At 37.9% G+C, this 18,048-nt stretch overlaps 1 protein-coding gene across 8 annotated transcripts in view; it reads right to left on the reverse strand.

Moving 5' to 3' along the window:
- LOC131066561 (uncharacterized) overlaps positions 1-18,048 on the reverse strand; it is a 190,385-nt gene that overhangs the window by 143,866 nt on the left and 28,471 nt on the right. The gene's annotated exons all lie outside the window — the stretch shown is intronic.

An 18,048-nucleotide genomic window follows, 5' to 3' on the forward strand; every position in this document is an offset into this window, starting at 1 on the left:
CAGCAGGATATTCATTGTCTTCCAGCTTCAGATTCATGGGATGATTACTTGACAGACATTGCAGGTTTATTTATGGAATCCTACATTGCAGATTTGGGAGACATCATTGATGACATGCATCTTCTCTTTGATGAAGGTGATCCTTCTTCGATTGTTGCGAGGGCACACTCTGACCCTCTTGTTCATTCTCTACATGATCATTCTTTCGAGGTTGACATGATTGTGGATACTTATGTACAGCAGTTGGAGGAAGTCTCTTTATGTTTTGAGGAGACATGTGAGTCTTTGGGACATGTTCTACATCCATCTCCACTAGATCTTGGAGTGCCTTTTTCAGCAATGTGGCACAGTTTACCACCTTTGGAAGGGGTATCTTTCAGCATCGACATGGGGACACTTGAGCAGTTTTCAGAGATTCCTTTCATCATGAGTTTTCTTCATACATCTTCCCTTCATGATTGGGGAGACTTCATGGATACACCTTTGGTTTTGTTTCTTCCTAAGGGGAGGAATGTTGTTCGACGTTCGTGGAGCAGTTTCTTCATACATCGAGCTTCTATCATTGGTGCAGATTCTCCATTGAGGGGGGGTCACTGTTTGACTTCTCTTCTTCTCTCATATGGGGGGGACTTTTTCCTCACATGGGGTTTTGTCCTTCACATTCTTTTATGAGAGTTCTCTTCTATGTTTTTCATCTCTCTTTTGGGGGAGGGTTTTTTCCCATTGGGTTTTTCTCTCTTTCCCCACTTTGTGAGAGATTTCATTGCATTGGTTTGCATGCATTTGCATTTGTACATGGGTACCTAACATGGCCTCATAGCCGGGACCCATCTTGCATTGCTTAGTTGCATTGTAGACTTAAGTGCATTCCCCTAAGTTGCACTTAAGGGGGGGTGTTGGTGTAAATAATTATTCATCATGGATATTATTACACTTAAGTCTACTTAGGATAATGCATTTCATAGTAGTTTGGATATGAGACACTTGGGTGTTTGTGCCACATTGGGATAGTGTGTGTAGGAGAAATTCCACCTTTTATGGTGTTGATCTTGTTATTACACTATCATATCCACTTATAGTGGAGTGATAATTCCACCTTCGGTGGGTGATCCACCTCATGTGGAATATTATATTATTTCTCTTACCTACCCACACCTATTTCCTACCTACCCTTGTTTCTCATTGAGCCACATGTCATATTTGTGTGCTCATACATCCATATGGCCTTGCCTATATAAGTAGGCCTCTATTCATTGTATGTAACTATTGAATCATTATTGTTGATCATTTCTATTGATGAGAATACAGTTTATTCTTGTCCTATATTGTGTCTCTATTTTGTACATTTCATTGAGCTCTTGATCTTGGCAAAATCCAACAATATTAATTATTTATATAAACGAATGGAAGGATTTATATAAGATAATTAATATATTTTGTATGCAATTTTCAATCATGTTTTAGGGGACATGACAGTCTCCCCTGCCTCTTGTTGCTTGCCCTCAAGCAACTCCAAAACTCGTTCATTTTCCCATGTAGCATCATCATGGGGCAGATTTTTCCATTTGATTAGTTATTCCCGGATAATTCTGTTACACAGTTGTCGGTCCCGTGTTTCCAAGATTACTTCTGGTATCATTTCGAGCTTCCCTTCATCATTCAAAGGCGGGAAAACCTCGAACACTGACACTCGCTGTCCCAAAGCTTTCTTGAGACAAGATACGTGAAATACATTATGTATTTTACTATCTACCAGTAAATCAAGTTCATACGCAACTGAGCCAACCTTCCGAACTACTGAATAAGGACCATAAAACCGAGGTTTAAGTTTTTCGGATCCACTACGTTTGAGAGACGATTGCCGATAAGGTTGCAACCTGAGAAATACCAAATCGCCCACTTCGAAATGACGTTCAATTCGCTTTTTATCTGCATAGATTTTCTGTTGATTCTGAGCAACCTGCAAATTCTCCTTAAGAGCTGACAGAATGTTTTGACTTTCTTGAAGCCAATCACGAGTTCTAGGTACATTGCTCTACTAAAAAGCAAGATCAAGAAAAGAAAGGACATCATAGCCCATATAATGCTTTGAAAGGAGACATACCAATGGACATATGAAAGGTAGTATTATAACAATATTCACCCAAATATAACCAACGAACCCACGCCTTTTGATGACCGGCTACATAGTTACGAAGATAGCCTTCAATCCACTTATTCACTATTTCCGTCTGCCCATCGGTTTGCGGATGATAACTGATGCTATGATTCAGTTCGATACCTGTCAATCTGAAAAGCTCCCCCCAAAATATGCTCAAAAATCTGCTATCTCTATCACTGATTATAGTCTTTGGTAACCCATGTAATCTAAAAACTTCTCTGAAGAATAATTCTGCAATCTGAACCGCTGTAAATTCTGTAGTGATAGAAAAGAAATGTGTCAATTTAGTTAATCTATCAACCACAACAAATATACAATCTTTACCTTGGGATCTCGGTAAACCTGTGATGAAATCCATGGATATACGTTCCCATTTCTGATCTGGTATAGGTAGTGGCTGTAGTAAACCGGCAGGATACGTTTGTTCTGCTTTATTTTGTTAGCAAGTGGTGCATTCCTTGACATAGCGTAGGACATCGTTTTTTAAGCCTTTCCAAGTGAATCTTTCTCTTACTTGACGGTACGTTTTGAAGTACCCAGGATGCCCTGCTAGAGGAATATCATGCATAGACTGCAGGATTTTTTTCTTTTAACTTCGAACCTGGAGTTAAATAAATTATGTCCTTGTAATAGATAACATCATTAACAATTTTGTATTTATCATCCTGTATATGACCATCTATCAAATCACAAGTAAAAGAATCCTTTGAACATTCGACCAGCAATAAAGCTTTCCAATCAGCAGTTACAACAGATAAAGCATGGATTTCAGGCTTCCTAGATAAAGCATCAGCAACCACATTATTTTTACCTTTTATTGTTCATAGGCTTGAATTTTACTGATCAACTTTTGTTGCCTCTCATTTAAATCTCTTTGACCCAAGAACTATCTGAGACTATTATGGTCAGTTTTCACCACAAATTTGCTACCAACCAAATACAGTCTAAATTTTGTCAACGCATGCATGATTGCCAACATTTCTTTATCATAGATGGAATATAATTTCTCAAGTTTACTAAGTTTCCTGCTTTCATAAACTATAGGGTGTTTGTTTTGCATTAAAACTGCCCCTATTCCATCACCAGAAGCATCACATTCCAACACAAAAGGCTGATTAAAATCTGGAAGGGCAAGTACCGGACAAGAACTCATTACCTCTTTGAGTTTCTCAAATACCCGTTGAGCTTCCTCAGTCCATTTGAATGCTCCCTGTTTGGTAAGATCTGTCAAGGGTGCCCCAAGCTGCGAAAACCCTTTGACAAACCTCCTGTAATAACTGCACAAACCAAAGAATCCCCTTAACTCTGTAAGGTTCCATGGTGGTGGCCAATCCAAAATAGCTCTTATCTTCTCTTGATGCACCTGTACCCCTGTTGCACTGATCATATGCCCTAAATACAAAATTTGAGTCATTCCAAATTCACATTTAGATGCCTTTGCATACAATGATTGTGATTCCATAATATCAAGAATTATGTCAATATGTTTCAAATGCTCTTCCCAAGTTTTGCTATAAATCAATATATCATCAAAGAATACTAGCAAAAATTTCCTTAACTGTTTGTTAAAAATATGATTCATACAGGTCTGAAATGTTACCGGAGCATTTGTGAGACCAAACGGCATAACCAAGAATTCATAATGACCATAATGACAACGGAAAGCAGTTTTATGAATGTCTTGTTCTCTTAACTTAATCTGATGATACCCTGATCTCAAATCAATTTTAGAAAAATAGATAGCACCATGCAATTCATCTAGCAATTCATCAATTCGAGGAATTGGATATCTGTTCTTGATTGTTTTCTTGTTAAGAGCTCTGTAATCAATACACATTCGAAGAGTTCCATCCTTCTTTTTGACCAACACTACAGAGGATGCAAAAGGACTAGAGCTAGGTCTGATATGCCCCATATCTAATAATTCCTTAATTGTTTTTTCTATTTCATCCCTGAATGTTTTAGGGTGTCTATAAGGAGTAGTAATTACTGGTTTAGCACCTTCTTCTAATTCAATAGTGTGTTCAAAACCTCTATCAGGTGGGACTCCTGGAGGAATATCACTAAAAACTACATGATGTGAATCTAATACTATTAACAAATCATTTCCATAAGATTTGGATTCAAAAGTGGATACCTTATTGGAAATTAAACATTGTGCTGACCATGCCACATCTCAATGTCTGAAAATAGCCTCCATTCTTTTTGCACTGACGATCCTGGGACCACTGTTAGACATACCACGAAGGACGACCTTCTTATCCTCAATTTTAAAAGAGAATTCCATTCTTTTAAAGCTCTGTGTATATTCATCTAAGGTTTCCATCCACTGTATACCCAAGACAACGTTAGTATCGGCCAAATCAATCACATAAAAATCATCAGTAACCGTGTAATTCCCAAGAGTAATATTCAATTTTGGAACTTTATGAGTGCTAGACAAATTAGTTCCACCTGCTACTCTGACATCAAATCCTTCATGTTTTTCAGTCCATAAACCACGTTTTTCCAGAAGTGCTGCATCTATAAAATTATGTGTAGAACCACTATCAAGCATAACAATTACGCGTTGTCCATTCAAAACTCCTCTAACTCTGAAAATATTATAATGTGGGGTTCCTGTCATGGATGCTATTACACCTTCTCTTTGTTTGGTACCAGTGTCAGACTCAGTGTTTTGGGGTGCTCATTCTATGTTAGGAATGAACATTCTCTTCATCGTCACTGTCAGACATAACCTCAATATAATGAATTTTCCCCTTCCCTAAACATCTGTGTCCAGGCTGCCATGCTTCCCTACAACTGAAGCACAGTTTTTTCCTTCTGATTTCTTCTCTTTCCTCTTTATCCAACCTGTTTTTAGGGAAATCATCTTTGTTGAAAGGTTGTTTGTCTTTTTCTGGTTTAGGAGGTGGTCCTTTATTAAAAGATTTTCCTTTTGAAGATGGTTCCAATTCTCTTGCCCTTTTGACAGTTGTTTGTAAAGTAGGGGGATTTAAGGATTTAACCCACCCTTTGAGGGAATCAGACAATCCATCTATAAATATCACAATCTTATGTCTTTCTGAGATTTCAGTCACTAAGACAGCCAATTTTTCAAATTCAGAAATATATTGTTCAACAATTCCAGTTTGCTTAAGTTGAGTCCATTCCTTAAGATGTAATTCAGGATCTTTAGAATCAAACCTATCAATAAGTTTCTCAGTAAACTCAACATAAGTACCTATCAAATTATGACCCAGAGTTATTTGTCCATGATGCCACCATTCATGTGCTACACAGTCAAGATGTAATGCAGCGTATTTAATTGCTTCTTCTTCCATCATAGGGTTTAGTTGGAAATATGTATCTAGTTTTTGCACCCAAGCTCGAGCAGTTGTCTTACCTGAGCCATCAAAATAAGGGATGGACATCTTTCCAATTTTTCTTTGTAATTCACTATTGTTTCCTCACTGTCCTCTTGGCCTATGTTTCATTCTGACGTCTAAATATTCTCTAAATGTCATTGATGATCTGAATTCTTCACCATATCCTAACCAGTATTAATGTATTTCTTCCTGAATTTCTCTTATGGTGGGTTCATTTTCAGGTGGCTGGTTTCTAGCAGTAAATGTAGGCATAAATGGTCTTGTTGTTCCTGTTCTTTCCGGCTGATTATTAACCGACTATTCATCTCTACCCCCATTGTTTCCCCCATTATGCTGATTATTTTGTCTTCCATTATTTTGGTCATGATTATTAGCCATAAACTGGGTCATCAAGTTAGTCATTCTATTGACATTATCCTGCATATCTTGCTGACTTCTGATTAAAGCAGCCAATAAATCCCTATTGTTATCTGGGTCTCCCATGTTGGTTTCAAAGATTAATTCCTCATCTCTCTGTGTGGCTATCTTCAATTTCAAATGGAATTGATGAACTATTCTGTGCTACAAGAAAGTTTGAAAATCTGTTTTGAAGGGCCCTAGTACTTCGGAAATTATAATTTCCTTGGTGCATACTCAACTGTGCATTAAATTTTTTGAAACATACCCTACAGGCTGGCAAGATTTAGAGCTCTGATACCACTGTAAAATTCCCTTACTAGATCTGAATGCAAATACATTTGTGTCCCAAAAATATAGTGTTGTATCATTTTACTAAACTGGCTGATTTCGTTTTGTCTATGTTTTCCTTTCAACAGTGTATTCCATGCATCTAAGAATATGACTCAATAGTATGATCCATGCATATAATTTATCTTTCATGCCCTATTTAACCAACATAAACTTGATGGATTATTCAATGTTTAATTACATATAAGTGAATACAACAAATGCACCTGTTGGTTCGCAACTGTATTGCCAGACTGTTACGGTGGTCTTCCCCGAAAGCATCACTTCCCGATCGAAGGTTGGTAGTGGATGGAACTCAATGCCATTTGCTTTTACTTCCCTCCAATCCTTAGTTGCATAGCCAATAACTACAACTTGGATAACTGGATGCAAACACCACTCTATACGATGACTTCCGTTGTTGTCTTAGGCCACGGGTTCTGTAGGTGGAGATGTCTTCATGCTGCGCTCTGGAACATCCCGTCTCTATATTCGGCAACCACAGACTCGGGTTACCATTATCTGAATTATATTCTGGATGCCGTCAATACGTATGCACAGGAATCATAAATCATGTGTATCGTTATACTGTCTTCCGATACCATGGTAGTCATTCGTACACGTGCGTAGTTCATTCCCGACACCGTGTTTTGGAAAGGTTCTTTATCTCGAACCAGAGGTTTGTACAAATCTTCGAAGTCTTACGCTATTACAATGTATCTCCGTATTCACCAGATGAACTGCATTCCACTGCTCTCGACTCTCGACACCACCAATAGGCCAGGCTTTTCCTGACGAAAGGGGTTCAATCTTCCAGGATTGATATCGTGTAGATAATCAATGCCTATCTCCGGTATGATAATGTTTATAAACTTCCTCCCCCCTTCATAGCTATCGTCCATCCTTTTATTTGCAACAGGTAGTTGAACTTCCCGTAATAATTCCCGTAATAGTTAAGACACTATTTACGGTGATAATCAAAAGAAAGATATAAGTTAAAGTCTTTTACTCATCGAGGAACAGTATATTAATTATTTATATAAACGAATGGAAGGATTTATATAAGATAATTAATATATTTTGTATGCAATTTTCAATCATGTTCTAGGGGACATGACATATGTATATACCTTATAAAAGAGTAAGCAGATCCGTTTGGATCATGTGTCGTAATGAGCGCCAAATTGAGGAATTGTATGTATGAGAAAAGTGAAATCAGCATTGTGTGCATTTTATTTCACGTCCATATGAGAACATGATGAACCTCACACTTAGGTATTAGAGAAGGTTATGAGAGTGGCTTCCAATGTGGCTTCGACCCGAAGTGGTTGTGCATGGTTATCGAGGAATAATGTAATATGCAGATGAAGAGCGAACCCATTCTTGTTTCCAACTGGTCCATAACTTAGATGTGATGTGTTGGGAGATAACATCACTCTTGATGATAGTTAGAACTAGAATATCTTTCATGACTGCAAAGTATCTTTGTCATCTGTGTTCTTGATCGTGGCAAAGAAATGATGGAACATGTCATGGACCAAGTCCGACAATCCCAAAGTCCACATGAAGGATACTTGTCTTGATTTCCCCAAATATATTTTATCTGATCACCCTTTTTGAATAATGTGTACTATTAGTGCCATCAAAATCTTTGAAACTATCTACGATCAAGCGTACTGCCACTTTCATTGTGTCGTCGTCATAGGGAACTACAAATACCAACATTCTCATTATTTCACTTAAACAAGAGGTCAGCCACAACTTGATCTCATCATCACAATTCCTCAACCATTTGAGTTGTTTCAAGATGGTCACTGTGTAGGAGTTAGGCTATATCTAACACTTAAAAGGATGACTCCTCAAATTGTATCAAACATTCTTCTACCAATTTAAACATGTTCAAGATATCATCCCTTGATTGCAATTGAGTGCTAAGCTAGTTGCCTAATAAATATATTGATATTGCCAATGGTTTGATATCTTTTGTTGCCATGATTAATCAAGTTCTTCGACATTTACCCAAAGGCTAGTAGGTTCACTAGCTCTAATACCACTGTAATGTCCCTTGTGAGATCTTCTCTAATTTTGCAATTTATTGAGTCAATTATGCTTATATTTTTTATGGAAATGTATAATAGAAATATTGCTATATAAGCCTTATATCAAGAACACTCCAATTGGATTAGCAAAGCGATTAATTGGTGAACCTATGTGGATGCGAAGTATTCTAAAATACAGTAATTTCTAATACAAATCTTTAAATATTGCTCCAAGTGCAATATAGATTCCAATTAAGAAGAGGGTTTGTGATCATGTCTCACAAACATACAAGAGATCCGATGAGACTTATGCTTCACTTAGTTTATGGTCGGTATAAGAGTATAATCTCTGATCCCTTATTAATCTGATCGCTGGCTTTGATTGTTGAATTATGACCATGCAATTAAATGACTATGGATCGGGTATGGAAGACTTTTAGTTCTGATTTTGATCACTACTCCTGATAAATCTCTTTGTAATCTTGTGATGACTTGATGCCTTCTCTACTTAGTTTACACAATACTCATGTGTCTATGGCCTTCCTACAGATGGGTGAATACCACCTTCACTTGGTTGCTTAATTGCTCTTCTATTATTGTAATGGTATTAGATAATTTAACATTAGATACGAAAGCTCTATTTGAAGAGATTACAAAGACGATGTTTCTTAAGGAAAAAATCATAAACTGAAGATGAAATTAGAAACTAACTAAACTAAACTAAGATTATATTATTGACCATTAATAAGCAAAAATGCTAATATTATTCTAATACCCTCCCTTAGTGGTGAGGATGTCTGCAATCTGATCCTCAGTTGGAACATACTGCAACTGGACTAATCCATCTTCAACAAGCTTGCAAATGAAATTATAATGAAGCTCAACATGCTTGGTTCACTCATGGAAAACTAGATTTTTGGCAAGTTTCAGCACCCCTTGACTGTCAGAAAACATGGGAGAATGTCTTGCTTGAGACATTTGCATGTCCGAAAGCATCCTTTGAAGCCAAATTTACAATTCCTCAATATTCAATTTCGGTCGAGGAAAGAACCACTAGCCGTTGCTTCTTGCTGGTCCATGTGATTGCACTTGTACCCACACTGAAAAGACACCCAGAGGTGGACTTACTGTCATCAACAGAACCTACCCAATCTGAGTCTGTAAAACCAATAAGCCTGGGATCTTTGCTTCTATTGTACAGAATGCCAAAGTTAGGAGTGGCCTTCACATTTTGCAACACACGCTTCACTGCAACCTAATGTTCAGCTTTAGGGGTTGTCATGAAGCGAGATATGTAGCTCACAGCAAAACTAAGAACAGGTCTGGTAGCAATGAGATAAATGAGGCTGTCTACTAGTTGCCTGAATGCGGATTCATTCACCACAAGTGAATCTGATTTGGCTGATAGTTTCAGCCCTTTCTCCATAAGTGTAGCTGCAAGATTGCAGTCACTAATCCGGAACTTATCCAGCAAACTTTTGGCAAACTTTAACGAGATAAAAAGATGCTACCATATGTCTATCAAACCTCTACACCAAGACAATAATGCAAAAGTCCCAAATCTGTCATGTCAAAGGAGTGACACAAATTCTATTTGATTTCTTCAATCAAATGTGTCGATCTCCCAATAATGATCAAGTAGTCAACATAGACAACAAGAAAAAGAATCTCATCACCAGACTATTTAACATACAAATTAGAATCAGAAGGACTAATCCAAAAAACGTGATCAACTAGGTACTTATCAATTTTCATGTACCATGCTCGAGGAGCTTGCTTGAGACATAGAGTGCTTTCACCAGTTTGCATACATGTTCTTTACTGACAACCTTGAAACCAAGAGCTTGGGTCATGCATACCTCTTCCTCCAAGTCAACATTGAGGAAGGCGCTTTTAACATCCATTTGACGGACTTTACAACCGAATTGAGCTGCAATGGCAAGGGCAAGCCATATGGTGCTCATCTTGGTTGTGGGAGCAAATGTCTCCTCGTAGTAGATTCCCTCTTTCTATGAGAACCCTCTAGCAACCCACCGAGCCTTTTAATTATCGAGGGTTCCATCACTCTTATAATTGATTTTATAAACCCATTTGCAGCCAATGGGTTTCTTCCTAGGTGGAAGATCAAAGAGGACCCAAGTTTTGTCCTTCAAAAGACTATGGTTGTCAACCTCCATAGCATGTTCCCACTCAGGTATTCCTTTAGCCTCTCAATATCTCTGAGGCTCATAGACGCTGTGAATGTCGGACATAAGAGCAAAGTTCACAATGTTCTTTTGCTTGCTCTTGCTTCTAGTTGATCTACCCTTAATAAGTTCATCATGACGAATATCACCAATGGTCTTGACCCACCACTTAGGCCGAAGAGTAGAAGTACAAACATCCAAATCAGGAATGTTAACATGACCTGGGGTACTTGGAACAAATTCATCTAAATGCTGATCCAAATTCTCCCAAGGAAAGTCGGGTGGTGCAATATCATGTCAGGGTGACTCCACAACTTCAAAGTGAAAGTCATCAATATCCCTCCCATCAAGTGGAGCTAGGGGAAGGCGAACACACAAATCCTTAGCCTTCAGAAACTGATCCTCAGGGCTCAGGGTAGAAGAAGAGAGATGGAAGGGCCCACTTTCTTCATCAACCATAACATCACGACTGAAGATGAGAAGATCAATGTCTACATCAATCAGTCTGTAAACCTTATGATTATCACTATAACCTTTGAACAAGTTTTTGGCTCTTGGAATCCAGTTTTGTGCATTTGGCATCTCAAATCCAAACATAAGCAGTGGAGCCAAAGACTTTTAGGTGGCTAATTTTAGGCATTTGTCCAAACCATGCTTCTCCTAGAGTCATCTTCTTAACGACCTGTTTAGGAGACCAGTTCAAAAGGTAGATTGTCGTGTAAATTGCTTCAGCCCAAAATTTCTTTGGATCATGTCTACACTCCAACATAGACTGGACCATTTCGATGATTGTGCAGTTTCACCACTCAACAACACCATCTAGTGAGGGGTATAAGGTGTGGTAAGTTGACGATCAAAGTTCCCAGACTTGCCACGAGTCAAGCGAGTTTGCCAAGTTGGCGAGTCGAGCCAAGCTCGGCGAGTTTTGACAACTCGTGACTCGGACTCGGCGAGTTTTTCTCATAACTCGCCTGACTCGCGAGTTAGGAGTCAGGCAAGTTATGGAAAAACTCGCCGAGTTCGAGCTCTAGGACTTGCGCCATGACAGGTCAATGTTTTGACTTGCAAAAAACAAACAAAACATGAAGTTGTTTGACAAGTTAGTCTCTCCGTCAGGATTCATATATGGAATATAACATTTAAGTATAAGTGGCATTTCCTTATGTCTTTTCTCTTTCTCATACTTCAAATTATATTCCATATTTATTGTTAGGATGTTTGAGAGTTGTTTCGGACCTCCATAAGTTATAATGCAAAATCTAGTTTTTGGAGGATCCTTCAAATTTCCAGACTTAGTCAAATTTCAGGCCATTTCAGGATAAAGATGACATTCCAGACTTCTAAGGCGAGTTCATTTTGACCTTGATGTAAGGGACGGGACCTAGAAGGACACCATGCATTCAACCAAGGTTTGATTTAGCAACTTGAAGCGTGATCGGATAGTACACAAAAACCCTAGGAATGATCTAAATAACCCCCAATCGCTCAACTGACCTAACCTCCTTCACTCCACCTTGAGGAGATCCACTTGACTTGATGACCTTTGAGAAACTCAATCCCTTCAATGCAAAGGCTAAGACACTAAAACGACCAACAACAAAACTAAAAGAGCTAACACTAGAAAGCAAAAAGTGGGGGTCCCCATTTGCAATGGGGCAATGTGTGAGTACCTCACAACAGAGATGTTTCTTAAAATTTTGAAAAAAGGGGGTGAGTTGGGGACATTTCCTACCTGTCCCCACATCCTAAAAAATCCCCCTATGGGGCACAAGGTTATTTTTGGCAAGGGACATGTCTCTAAGGAGCATATTTTCAAACCCTTCTAGCCCAACAATTCCCCCTTCCATCCAACATATATATAGCCCAAAAACTAAGAGGTCCAAGAAAGACCAAGGTCAACTATAGTCCCAAGGTAAAACCTAAGTTCAACAAGCACACTATTTAATGCTACCATACACAAGCACTCCTTAAAGTTTTCAAGTGAAGATGTTCATGATGTCTCATGTTGGTGCTCCCATAATTTCAATTTGGCCAAAGAAAATACTAAACAAAAGCCCCAAACAAGTAGATACTCTACTAGCATGCCTTTCATGGCATAACAAGCTAGCACACATTATAATTGGGCTTTATTCAATAATGGGTGCATGAAACAAGTTTTAAATGGTTAAAAATATCTTAATTTCAAGGGTTTTTTAATTTTGCCAGTCATTGCCGAGTCATAGCCGAGTCACGAGTCGAGTCGGCCTTGTCGAGTCCGAGTCTGGGAACTTTGCGCTTAATACCATGAGGTGCATAGAAGTTGCAGAAATCAAAAGAATAAAATCCCCCCCCCCATTGTCTTACCTAAGAGTGACTATCTGACAGTTGGACTCTTTTCTACTGAGGCCTTAAACTTCTAAAACATGCTAAACACCTCTAATTTGTTTTAAGAAAGTACACCCACATTCTTCTACTAAAATCACTGACAAATAATAGAAAATACCTAGAACCAGTGACTGAGGGAGTGTTCATCAGTCCACAGACATTTGCATGAACCAACTGCAATACATTGGAGGCTCTCCAAGAATCACCATCTGAAAATGGAGTCCGATGCTACTTTCCAACTCGACAAGCTCTGCAAACTCCATGATTCTAAGTCTGAATCTCAACTAAGCCAACAACCAAACCCTCCCAAACTATTTGAGAGAGATAGTGCACATTTAGGTACCCGTACCGTTGATGCCAAAGATTGCTAAAGGAAGTACTTTTGGCTGCCATGGCCTGCTCCTACGAATCACCAATGTCAACAATCTATAAGACCATGATCCTCAACGCTCACAGCAACTATAGTGCGACTCTCCCTGTCAACAATATTACACTTGTGCGAACTGAAGACAATATCCAGCTTAGGAGATTGCCACAGAATCTAACTGACTAATAGTAAATTCAGCTCCATGCCAACTACAAAATATACATTGAGAAATATTAAATTTCTCCCTCCAAATTGAATCTGCACATTGCCCTTTCCGACAACAATATATTCTTCGCCTCCTCCAAAGATCAATGAATCAATCAAAGGAGTGTATTATGTAAAATAATCCCAACGATGTGTGAAGTGCCGAGAGCTACCAAAGTCAATGTACCAGGCAGATGATTTCACATGATCATATGGGCATTTGGCCATGAATGCATTGAAGGCAAACTCCTTTTGCTCGGACCTTCCCCATCTAGATTGCTCAGATGCCAAACTTTTCTTGCAATCTTTCTTCACATGGCCATACTTGTGGCAATTATTGCACTGAACATTCTTCTTGGAGGTGTCCGGGATTGACCTTGTCTTTTCTGCTAAAACGACTAACTTTTGCCTTTGTCCTTAGTCGAGGATTTTGCTATGAAAGCCTGTTCAGAAGAGGAAGTACTGGTGCAGGTCCCGAACTGCTGCTTCCATCTATCCTGGTGCAAAAGGTTGTTGCAGAGGTCAAGAAACTTGAGATCGACACTGGTGGATGTAAAATTGAGCATTTCAATGAAATGCTCATAGGACCAAGGTAGACTTTTCAAATTGATGAGCACCATATTTTCTTCCCCCATTTTTCGAACGATAGCCTCTAGTTGGTCACAAATATCTTTAAATTTTGTTAAATGCTCCTAGAGAGACATCGTCTTGTTCATCATGATCAAAAAGAGCATCTTCTTGAGAAAGAACCCTCTACTCTTGTCTGACGTTTCATAGAGATTCTTCAACTGGGTCCAAATCTCTACAGCTGTCTTCTTGGAAGGAACTTGTGGCTACTGATCATCAGTGACGGACAATTTGAGGAGCATGACAGCTTCACATTTGCGCTCATCATACTTATCCTAATCTTTACCGGTGGCAGTACGATGAGGTGTTGTACCCAGCACGACTTGTCCAAGTACCAATACTTGAAGATGCTGAGCATCTGTTGTTTCCAGGTGTTGTAGCTACAGCCGTTGAAATTTTTACTGCTCTCCAACATAACATTGTTCAAGGACACCATCATGAATACCGAGGTCAAACTAGATCAACCTTGTGAAGGCACAAAAAACGAGACAAAAGAATCTGATTAAAAAATCAGAGTTGAAACAGTCGGTACAAATTTCAGAACACTGGAAAACACTATCAAACACAAATCCCAAAGTGATCAGAAAAATGCGGCAAGTGATTTTTTTTTGTCAAAATCAAGCACACAAAACCAGAGGCACAGATTCCAATGCACAAATCTCGAGGGTTTAGGAGAAACCATAGATCACCAGCACCCAAATTCACAGACTCACGGTTTGAACCAGAAACTCTAGGGTGTAGATTTATAGAAAAAAGTGCAAATTTAAAAAAAATCTGCCAAACACCCTTGTTGCTGTAGAGATGCATAGAAAACCCTAGTTGGATGGTTGTTGCAGGTCGTGGGAAAAATTATGCCAAAACTCTGATCGTGAGAAGAAAAACAAAACAAATCTGTGGAAAAAACAAGGACTGTTGCAAGAAATCGTCACAGGAAACAAGATCGGGTGCAAGCAGAAAGAATACAGGGGTTGCACAGAAGAAAGAAACTTAGATGTGATTTGCAAGAACAAAAATCGCAAAGAAACTTTCACGCGAAAGAAATAAACACAAACTCAACATGCATGGGAAGAAAAACATTTGCAAATTGTGGGAACCCGTTGCAAAAAACAAAGAGAAAAAAAACTTCGCAGTTGCAAAAGCCTACACAAGCAAAAATGCGGGCTAAATCAAACTTTTGAACACGAAAAAACACCTCACAATTTTCTCCAAAAAAACTATCCCTATTTTTCTGCTCCTTTCAGACCCATGAAAAAAGAATTTTGAAAATTCTCAGAACCAAAAACACGGCCCCAAAAGAAGAAAAAAACACGACTTTGCAGAAGATGAGATTTTATCAGACGTCCTCACACAAATTTTAAACATGAATTACAGAACGTAAACAAAAAAAAAAGATTTGCCCAGAAGTTGTTATAGGCTCTAATACCATATTATTGTAATGGTATTCGATAATTTAACATTAGATACGAAAACTCTATTTAAAGAGATTACAAAGGCCATGTTTCTTAAGGAAACCATCGTTAACTAAAGATGAAATTAGAAACTAACTAAACTAAACTAAGATTACATTATTGACCGTTAATAAGCAAATATGCTAATATTATTCTAATATCTTCTAGAGCACTCCAAATCTGGAATGAATATACAAAAACCAAACTACATCCTTCTTGAGAATCCACAGTTCTCTCCTTATACCCCTCAAATGGGAATGATGAAGAGTTGTATCTCTCACAGCCATGTCTTTTGCAACCAAGGTAATTAATTATGTCTCTTCCTTCAATTGGTCTTATTCTTAATAACATTGTTAAGGAATTAATCACCCTTTACTCAAACTGTTTATTCTCTTCTTGGAAAGCGATAGGCTTATTACTAACTAATTAATGCATGAGACGTCCTAGGCTTGCGATGCCTTTGGACTATGGTCTTTCCCTTGATCAATTGGCTTTAGAGATTGGATAGGGTTATTACAAGATTAAATATGGACTATGGCTTGTAATTTGAATTTTCGTTGTGTCATGACATTTTGAGACTTGAAAGTTGAATACTATCATTTTTGCAAATTATGAATATAATATTATGATATTATGAATATTTATTGGCAATTATGGATTTAGGTATGGGAAACTTACAATGTATGGATTGTAATAACCATAATTTTGATGTTTGAACATATATATATATATACACGTGTGTGTGTACACGTATACGTGTGTGTGTGTATATGTATATATATATGGATGTACCCCTATCCAAATTGGTAACTTTGTAAAAATGCAATCTCTTACAAAGGAGAAAATTCAGTGGGACAAAACTTGTCTCTAAAAGAGTGAAGAAGTGAAGAGAAACAAACAATAAAAAATGATGTATGTAAGACTCAATGATACCCCCCAAGGACTACATTCATTATGAATAGATAATCAATAATCCCTCATAGAAAAGAGACTACATAGCCCCCCACAATTTATAATGTCCTACAGAAATGGTGAGTGCTTGAGGACAAAACATAGTCCAATGCCTACAAACGGCATTTCCTCCTTTGGGAAGAAAGATAAACCAAGTACAAATGCAGGAATGCTTCCCATTCCAGATAGGAATTGGTAGGAAGTAGAATCCAAATGTATGAAGATGTCTTTGAGAACTGCTCATGTGTTACCAAGTCCTTGGATGAAGAAGATGCCACAAACCAATCAGGTACATGCCCAATCACAACAAAAGGTGACAAATAAGGAACAACTGGAAACTAATTTTGAGTAAGTTTCAAAGAAAAAGATGAAGTGACAACAATTGTGCCATGACTAATCCCCTTCCTAATGATGAGCATTGATTGAGCAGTTGCTTGGCTGATATGAAATGAATTTAAAGATACAATGGAGTTTAGTAGGATAAGATTTGGAACTTAAAACTTTTACATACCAATATATTTCTACATGATAGGTACCAGTGTATGTGCAATACTTTAAATATAAGTTCAAAACCCTTCAGATTATATTTTAGACAAAATACAACCACCATTTCTGCTGTTTGTGATTGTATAATAAGATGGATTCTGCTAGTAGTTTATTGGTTTTATGCCCTCTCAGTCTCTTTCACATATAGAGGCCCTGCATGGGTTGGCTACGCATTTTAAACCAGACTGTAACTATATGATTACTTGTTTATTGGGGACAGAATTATCTCTTGTGACATGTCGGGGTCAGCATGATAAGCTGGATGTTTGATTTTGCTGAACCATTTATTCCTGTCCATGGTCTGCAGTTCTTAAACTTTTCTGTTTGATTTTTCACTAAGATTAGTACAGGTTAGAAAGTGTACGAAATTCACCTTGGTACAAGGACAGGAAGGTGCAAGAATTTCACTTTGATAAAAAAATAGGAAGGCGCAAAAATTTTACTCATGATTTAACAGCTGCTACTCAGACAGTAAAAAAATGTGATATATGCATTGAAAGAGCTCAAATCTGAATAAGGTAAATTTAAAATGATTTGAAATCTCCCTTGCTTCAGGTAAATAATTCGATGTAATGTACTTGTTTAGGTTTTCCTTGAGTAGAAGAAGATATTCTTCTGATGGTCCATCTGATCTTTAATTTTTGGTGGGTCTTGAGGTTTTTAACTCCATCTACAATCAGCCAAGAAAAGAAAACTGCCTCTAGTTATTTCTTGCTTATACCATTGCTTGCAAACAACTTAAGTTATATATCCAAATGATCACTCTCAGTGGTTCTGAAAAGACTATGAAGCAGTTTTGATCAAGCATCAAAGACCTCCAGGAATGGACTCTGTCCAATACTAACGGACTCCAGCTGATAAAAAATACTGTATAAATTCACATTGCATGGAGTCATTACCCTTGCACAGATGAATGATCTAATACTATTAAAAGGCATAAACACACAGCAAGAAAGACCTCCATAGAAAGGACTAACTTACTAATTGATTGAATCAGATGGGCAAAATATATTGAACTATTTACAACAAGATTTTTTCCTCCCAATAAGATAGTACCATGA

This window comes from Cryptomeria japonica, chromosome 5, assembly GCF_030272615.1.
Source record: "Cryptomeria japonica chromosome 5, Sugi_1.0, whole genome shotgun sequence".
Classification (NCBI taxonomy): domain Eukaryota; kingdom Viridiplantae; phylum Streptophyta; class Pinopsida; order Cupressales; family Cupressaceae; genus Cryptomeria; species Cryptomeria japonica.